This window comes from Lipotes vexillifer, unplaced genomic scaffold (genome assembly GCF_000442215.2).
Source record: "Lipotes vexillifer unplaced genomic scaffold, Lipotes_vexillifer_v1.1 scaffold225, whole genome shotgun sequence".
NCBI classification, from domain to species: Eukaryota; Metazoa; Chordata; class Mammalia; order Artiodactyla; family Lipotidae; genus Lipotes; species Lipotes vexillifer.
This window is the reverse complement of record NW_006787630.1, coordinates 1,075,964-1,083,944: the sequence shown is the minus strand read 5'-3', so window position 1 is coordinate 1,083,944 and position 7,981 is coordinate 1,075,964.

Here is a 7,981-nt window from a genome sequence, read left to right as displayed (position 1 = left end):
AGTCCCCTGGGTTCACTCTTGGTGTTGTATGCTCTCTGGGTTTGGACAGTGTGTACTGACATGTACCCATCATCTTATCACACGGAGTAGTTTTGCTTCCCTAAAAACCCCCTGTGCCCTTCATTCATGTGTCCCTTAGCCCCCACCCCCATTGTCTTCCACAACCACTGGTCCTTTTCTGCTCTGCCCTTTCCACAGCATCACAGAGTTGGAATCACAGTGTCGTCTTCTCAGGCGGGCTTTGGTCACTTCGTGGTGGGTGTTTACGGTTCCTCATGTCTCTTCGTGGCTCGATAGTTTGCTTTCTGTCTGGACCTCCCTAAAGGAGAAAAGTAACTCTATCATCTTGAAAATCTGGGCCGTGGCGTTCGCACACCGGGTACCCCAAATAGCTGTGACGAGCTGAGCTCTAAGATCACCTCTGTCTCTCAGCAAAAGCATAAGTGGTTATCTTAGTCCCTGAGGGGGTTCTTGGAAGTGCTGTTTTCAGTTCCAGGACTCTAGATGATTCGTATTCCTAAGAAGGTTAAGCTAGTCTGTTTCATGTGTGATGACACTCCCAAGCCAGCCAGAGTTCATGGAAAAGTCAGCCATTAACCATCATTCCAGGAGCTGCTCTCACATCTCCAGGGCTTCTCGAAATGGAGGTTGAACAGAAATTCCCCAGGCAGCCGGCTTGGAACTCGGGTTTTTACTGTGGGAACTTTTGGACGTGCCCCAGCTGGTGAGCCCCGCTCTTGACTTCCTGGAATTGCGAGGTTCAGATTGCTGCAGCAAAAGAGGCGAATCCGACTTCAGAAACCGAGTTCTGGGAAGGAGATGGTCATTCCTCCAGCTCCTGAGTCCCAAATAAGACATCGGGGGCCAGGTCACTCTCTGCAGGGGCCGTGCCGGGCGCCGTGGGGTGTGATGCAGCCTCCCTGACCTCCACCCACTTGGTGCCAGGAGCATCCCCAGTCGTGACAACCACAGATGTCCCCCGTGGCCCCTGGGGGCGGGGTCACCTCATTCGAGACCCACGGCTGCAGCTGAGCGTGGCAGGAGCTCTTGCCGGCGCCTGGAGAGAGAGAGTGCGGTCCTTGGTGGACGCCCTCCCCACAGACTGGGTCAGTGCACAGGCAAGTCCAGATCCCGAGGACCCTGATGTTGAGAGGAAGTTTGGGCAGCCAGCGAGGGGGAGCTCGCGGTGGACGGGAGATCGGGCCGTGGTTTCTTGTCCGCTACCCTTTCTGACACGCGGGACTCAGGTCAGTTAAACACGCGGTGACGGCTCTTGCAGCCTCAGACCGGTCCTCAGACGGAAGAGGTGTGGCTCCTACACAGACACACTGCCCACGACCTCCCCCCGCGTTTCTCTCCTTTCTGTCCCCACCCCCACCCCCCGTGACACCGTTCTGTTGAACAGAAAATCGCGCTTGTCCCCATGGGGAACTGAGACTGAGGAAGGAGGTTCGGAGGAGAATCGTGGCGCTGGGCCGTGTGCGCCCGACAGCCCCTCTCCGTCTGGGTGGAGTGAAGGCCGTGGACGTGGGGACAGCCGGGCTTAGATCCCAGGCCAGCTCTTATCTGCTGTGGGCTCAGGGCTCTCAGAGGCCCCAGGGAGGGTCCTTCCTGCCTCTCTCGCGGCTTCTGGTGCGGCCGTCCATCCTGGTCATTCCTTGGCTTGTAGGGCTTGTAGACGCATCACCCGATCTCTGCTTCTATCACATGGCTGTCTCCCGGTGTCTGTGTCCAGATCTCCCTCTTTTTATAAGGACAACAGTCACTGGCCTAGGGCCCACCGTCCTCCAGCGTGACCTCATCTTAAGTTAATTACATATGCAACGACCCCACTTCCAAACAGGGTCCCTTCACAGGTTTGGGGGGTTAAGACTTCAGTATGTCTTTTGGGGCCGGGGAATGTGATTTAGCCCATAAAGGGAGAGAGGAAGCGACTGCTGATGGGCACGGGGTTTCGTTGTGGGGTGATGAGAATGTTCTGGAATTAGATAGTGGTGATGGTTGCATACTCCATGATGTTTCTAAAAGCCATTGAATTGTATACTTTTAAAGGGTGGAGTTTATAGCTGTGTGAATTTTATCTCAATTGGCTTTTTAAAAAAAAAAAAAAAAAAAAAGGATTATCAGGAGGGCTGGAATATACAGAACGTGCCTAAAGCACCTGGCTTTCATGTGTGTCCTGCAGGATGGCGGGCAGCCTCCCCACCCAGGCTGCAGTCACAGTATTTAAATATAAACATTTAGTTGATGGAAGACAGCTCTGGAGCGCAGCCATCTTTAACAGGACAGATCCTGGGCTGTGAGCATCTTCCGGCCAGACACTTAGCCTTCCAGGCCAGGGTCCAGGGCTTACATGTCAACCGAAAACGTGCGGGACCTCCGAGCTTGGGGCCTATCCCCATGGCGGCGGTGGCCGGCCAGGATGTGGAAGCACCGGAAGGAAGTGGCCGCCGGGCCAAGGTGCGGCAGTTGCTTACAAGAACTGTTTCATTTTGTTCTTAGAAGAAGACGGGGGTGCGTGTGTGCCGGGGAGGGGAGCTTTGTCATCTTAACTTTGGTCACAGAGTTTGAGTGCCACATGCATCTCGTCTGCAGGAAGAACCGGGGGAGCCCTTAGCGCTGAATTCCGAGAAGCCTGTCCTGGCTCCCCCCGGCCCCGCCGTCCTTGGAGGTGTTCTGAGAAGGACCAAGACAAATCAGCCCCAGAGATGGTACCTGGGACGGCAGGGCGGTGGTGGGCAGCAACTCCCGGGCGCCCTGGCCTGCGGCAATGCTTCTCAAAGAAAAGGCACTTTCTGGTGGCCGGCCACCCCGCGGCCGCGGGAGCATGTGTTTCTGATAGAAAGCTCTTTGCTTTTGATGGGACCTTTGCCCATCCAGGGAGTTTTTCAGAAAATCGTTGCTTCCACTTAGAAAAAAACCCTCCCACTTTCTGAGGAGACAGAAGGGCAGGCAGGAACCTTACAAGCCCCTTCCGCTGCCCCGCCCTGTCTTCCAGAACTGTCCTGGCATGGGTCAGCCCACGGCATGATGGGCTGTGGCTAGAGCTGCAGGGTTGCCCCAGCCCCCTCCCCGAGGCCCGCCTCTCCACCCCACAGCCGCACCTGTCTGACAGGTCACGCGTCGCCAGGTAACATCGTGGAGAGTTAGGCTCCCAAACCCGTCCGCAGAGAGGCCCCAGAGTCAATAGAAGGCAGCAACGGGACACTAGCGGGCTGTGTTTTTCTTGACGCTGTGGTTTCCGTGAGGGTTAGAAGGCTGGCTGCAGGGTGGATAAGGAACCTGGGCGGGTGGGTGCACAGAAGCAGCTGCCAGGGCTCGGTGGCCAGTCTGGCCCAGCTCTCCACCGCCCGCCACCCCCCGGCTGGACGACGGGGAGCACCCCACCTCATCTCCTCATGACCAAAGTGGGGCTCTGCTCAGCCTGGGCTGAAGGGTGTTTGGAGGCTGAAATCAGTCCGCGCCGCTGGCAGGTGGTGGGCACGGGGCAGGATGGCTTGAGTTGCTAGTGGGTCCACACAGGGTCACTGTCCCTTGACCTGCAGCCGAGTGGCCTGAGAGTGGCTGGTTTGCAGATTAATCACCTGGGAAGGTTCACAGCGCCCTGGGAAGTTTGCAGTCACAGGTGGGGCCGCAGGGTCCCCACGCGACGCATCCAGCGCCCATGCCCTCACGTAGAGGGGTCCTGGCTGCCCGGCGCAGGGGACACCGTCAGTCGCTGCAACAGAGGGTCGGGGCAGGTGGCCTCTTTTAATCAGTGCCTCCTGCGGGGTCTGAGGTCCCCCACGTCGGGAGAGAAGCGGGCAGGTGGGGCGTTTGTGGCTGCACCCTGTACTCAGCTGCGTTCCCTTCTCGGAGGCACCACCTTCCTGCAGCATCCCTGCCCGCACCCCCAAAACCAGGGAGAGTCGGAGCCGGAAGTACCCAGCCGGCCTGCAGGCATTGCGGAGGTGCCTGGTGCGGGAGCAGCCCCGGCCCAGAGGGCACTTGGCCCTGGGTTTGGTATGAGACAGGCAGAAGCTCGAATAGCAGAGGGGTGGGGCTGTGGAGGCGGGTGGCGGGCAGAAGGAGCCACGGTCCAGGGTGAGGAGTCGACTCCTCCTGCTGCCAGCTGCGTGGCTTAGCACTGATTTACTAATCATTAACTAGTGGTACTGAGCCACCATCTTCTAACCCGATGGTTCTCACCTAGGGTGGTCCTGCCCCCAGGGGACACTGGGCCCTGTCTGGGGACATCTGTGGTCTTCGGGACTGGGGGGAGCTCCTGGCATCGAGGGGGTGGGGGCAGGGATGCTGCGCCACCCCCCACAACACCTGGGACGGCCCTGATGTCAGCAGTGCTAGGTCTGGGCCTCAGTCTTCCCATGTAAAGTGGGGGCTCTGTTTTGTTCTGAGGTTTACTGTGAATGCCTCACTGGGTGTTAACCAAGGTGGCAGGAAGTGATGATGGCTTGGGGGAAGGAAGCGAAGGCACTTCTGGTCTGTGGACGAGGCACGGGGCCTTCTTGCTCCAGAGTACAGGTGGCCTCCAGCTGCGTTGCCAGGGGGGCCCCTTACACAGCGAGTGTTCACTCTGTGACACATCAGTGACTGCACCTTTTAATCCCATGTAGTTTTCCGTGCTTGTGTTGTTGCCTTTCATGGTAAACAGATTTGACAGGTAGTGCTGACCTCGATTTGAGCTGAGAGGGAAACTGCTTTAGTTCTTTATGGTGCCTGGGGTAGCGGCTCAGCCCGCACTTGCTCTGCTTGTCCCCCACGCCCTGCTTTAAAAATGGCAACTTTACTGACTGTCATTCACATTCCGGACTTTCTGCGTGTTTCCCGTGTACATTCCAGCGTTTTCAGTACATTCACAACGTTTGCAGCCACCATCTCTGTCTAGTTCCAGAACATTCCATCACCTCAGAAGAAGCCCCATCGTCAACAGCAGTCACTCCCCATCCCCTGCCCCAGCCCCTGACAACCAGGAACCCACTCTCTGTGTCTGTGTATTGGCCTGTTCTGGACGTTTCCCATCAATGGAGTCGCACCCTGTGTGCCCTTCTGTGTCTGTCTCTCACTGAGCATCGTGTTCTCAGGGTCCATCCACGTGGTAGCGAGTGTCAGAGCTTCACCACTTTTCAGGGATGAGTGATGTTCCCGTGTGTGGATCAGTGCACCCGTTGCTGGGCATTTGGGTGTTTCTACCTTTTGGCTGTTGTGAATCATGCTGCTGGGCACATGCACAGGTTTTTGTGTGGACATGTGTTGTCACTTCTCTTGGCTGGGCACCTAGGAGAGAATCACTGGGTGAGGTTTAACCATGTTTTGGTAACTGCCAGGCTGTTTTCAACAGCGGTGGCCCCATTTTACGTTCCCACCAGCAGTGCAGGAGGGTTCCGACTGGTCCACGTCCTCAACAGCCCTGTTGATTGTCCTTTTTGATTACGGCCGTCCTCGTGGGGGGAGGTGGGTCCCTCCGCTCTTCACTGGAGCTCCTCCCGTCCATCTGACTCCATCCCCGGATGCTCATCTCCTGTGTTTTGCACAGTTCATGCTGCCTTGAGTTGACCTTCCCACACCCGTAGTGTCCAGCGGGGCCCAGAAGTGTGAGCGGGCTTTGCCTGCCAGCGGGGAGAACAGAAGATCCCAGGCCCACATGTAACCAGATCCAGTTACATCAACTACAAGTTATTTTGCCCAGCGCTCATTAGGATTATCTGCGTAGCCTCTGTCTGAGTTTCCTAAGACTGCTGTAATAAATCACCACAGACTTTGTAGCCCCAAACCACACAGATTTATTATCTCACGGTTCTGGAGCCTCACGGGGCTAAATCCAGGCGTGGGCAGGGCTGCTCCTTCCGGAGGCTCCAGGGGAACATTGGTTCCCACCTTTTCCAGCTTCTAGAGGCCCCGCACCCCTGGCTCGCGGCCCCTCGTGCATCCTCACAGCCGGCAGTGCAGCATCTCCCGTCTCTCTCTGCCTCTGACATCCCCCCCACCACCGCCTCCCCTTATAAGGACCCTGTGATGACACTGGACGCCCCAGGGAATCCAGGGTCATCCCTGTCTCAAGGGCCTCAACTTAATTCTGTCTGCAAAGTTCCCTCTGCCGTTTGAGGTGACACGTCCTTGGGGCCCAGGACCTGGACGGGGGTGTCTCTGGGGCCCTTATCCTGCTGACCACGCCCTCTCCCCTAACCAGGGCAGGGAGGCCTCCTCCATGTTTTCACATTGGATTCTTTTTGAGCCCTCTGTGAGCAGGCCCTGTGGACACAGGAGGAGGTAGGGTCAGGGTCACTTCCGGCCTGAGGGGAGAGACGCTGGGGTCTCCTCCGCCCCCTTCCAGTGGGCCCCACCCTCCCCACCCCTGGGCTCCAGAAGGATCTGCTCTCAAGGCTCAGCTTGAGCGCCATCTCCCTTTAGGCCAGAGCAATGTTTTTCTTTGTAAATTCTCATAACTTAGAGTCTCCATTCCCCTGGCTCTGCTGCCCTAGGGGCAGGACCGCCCTGGCTAGAACGCTGGTTTGAGCCCTAGACGTCATCTATCCAGCCTCCGGAATTAACCCAGAGGCTCACATTCTAGAGGCAGCTGCTGAAGGCCAGGCCAGGAGCCCTGGGCCTGCGGGGGTTTCCAGACCTCCAAGCTGTGGAAGGACTGAGCCTGGAGGAGACGCTGGCCTACAGGACGTGGTGGGTCGTGCCTCAGCTCTTACTAACCGTCTGCTGAGGTCCTACCCGTCCTGGTCGCTCCTCCTGGACCCGCGGACACGGGTCCTCCAAGGCCGGGGTGACCAGACCTGCCGGCCTCGGGCCTGCCCACCTGGAACGGCTTCTCTGTCACTGAGGCCGTCCTGGTGGCGTTGACGTCCTCTCTGCAGGGCCGCCCTGGGCCTAGGGGGTGACAGGGTCCCTGCTCAAGGACACATGAGGCCTGGCTCAGATGTGGGACATCCAGAACTTTCTGATAATGAAGGAGGGCTGTTCAAAGCCCCTCAGTTTCTGGCAGTTTGCCACACAGTGTGCTAGTCTGGAGGGCGGGCCACCTGACAAGGCTGCTGGTCCCAGGGCCCAGAAGCCAGCTGCCGAGGGATTTATTAAAACGTTACAGATAGGGCTTCCCTGGTGGTGCAGCGGTTGAGGGTCCGCCTGCCGATGCAGGGGATACGGGTTCGTGCCCCGGTCCGGGAGGATCCCACATGCCGCGGAGCGGCTGGGCCCGTGAGCCATGGCCGCTGAGCCTGCGCGTCCGGAGCCTGTGCTCCGCAATGGGAGAGGCCACAACAGTGAGAGGCCACGTACAGCAAAAAAAAAAAAAAAAAAAAAAAAAAAAAAACGTTACAGATAAGTGGTCATTCATCATACAGGGGTGCAGGGGTGCGTGCGGTGCATCCGGCCTGGGCGGTGCAGAGGCTCTGCTTCCGCTTCCCCTCTAGGCCGACTTCCCCTTCTGTGGCTGCTCCTGGGTGAGCGCCCGGGACACCCCCGTGCCAGCCAGGTCCACACTCCCGGGAAAGCGCATCTCCCGGGCCGGAGATGAAGAGCCAGGGGTGGCGGGCCAGCGCTGTCATCGTAGCAGCAGTGGGGATGGGGATGGCGCCGTGACCAGTCCCGAGCGTGAGCCCAATCTGAGCTCCCTGTGCTCGATTTCATCCTTTCCTGCCCTCCGAGGTGGGGTTTGTAACAGAGGAGACGGTGCAGAGCAAAGACTCGGGAGGAGCTGGAGGGGGACCGGGCATCACGGCAGGGCCATGGCAGCTGCAGCCCCTATATCGGGGCCTCATCCCCCAAAACGGGCGACGTTAGTCACGAGTCCAGACAGCTCATAGAGGCATCTTTACTTAGTGCACTGGGGTGGATAGTGTCCACCCAAATTCATATCCACCCCTTGGAAATGGAGTCTGTGCAGATGTCACAATGGAGAGATGAGGTCACAATGGGTCACGGCGGCCCCTAATCCAGTGACGAGATTGGGACACGAGACACAGGGAAGATCAGA